Source organism: Thalassophryne amazonica, chromosome 3 (genome assembly GCF_902500255.1).
Source record: "Thalassophryne amazonica chromosome 3, fThaAma1.1, whole genome shotgun sequence".
NCBI classification, from domain to species: Eukaryota; Metazoa; Chordata; class Actinopteri; order Batrachoidiformes; family Batrachoididae; genus Thalassophryne; species Thalassophryne amazonica.
The window spans coordinates 34,220,753-34,221,519 of NC_047105.1; positions in this window are offsets into that span (position 1 = coordinate 34,220,753).

Sequence of the window (767 nt, forward strand, 5' to 3'; positions counted from 1 at the left end):
CAACAACACACAGGCGTGGATGACCGCACCCAGTAACGGAGAGGGGAGAAGCCGCCTCCACCTCTTGTCAAAGAACAGCAGGAAGGTGAGTACTTATCCAAACAATGAAGCTATCTGTAGTCACCAGTCCTGAAAAGGTTTAACAGGTTTAGCTGGTTATGCGATATATAAATGCAGAGAATACTACCTTAGTCTTAAGCGATATCTCGGCACTGAGGTGGAGACGCCGTCCTCCTGATATACCTCTGTGCTGAGTGGAACAGCTGTGTCTGGTGATGGGTGACAGCTGTCACCCAGGCTACTCCCATGATGCGGCAGCGCCCTCTGGTGCCTGGAGCCCGCACTCCAGGCAGGGCGCCCTCTGGTGGTGGTGGGCCAGCAGTACCTCCTCTTCAGCGGCCCACACAACAGGACCCCCCCCTCAACGGGCGCCTCCTGGCGCACGACCGGGCTTGTCCGGATGGCGACGGTAGAAGTCGGCCAGGAGGGCCGGGTCCAGGATGAAACCCTTCTTCACCCAGGAGCGCTCCTCGGGTCCGTACCCCTCCCAGTCCACCAGATACTGAAAACCCCGGCCCATCCGACGGACATCAAGGAGCCGGCGGACAGTCCAAGCCGGCGCTCCATCGATGATCCGGGCAGGAGGCGGCGCCGGACCCGGGGTGCAGAGGGGTGAGGTGTGAAGGGGCTTAATCCGGGAAACATGAAAAACTGGATGGATCCGCAGTGAGGCCTGAAGCTGTTGCCTCACTGCGGCGGGGTTGACG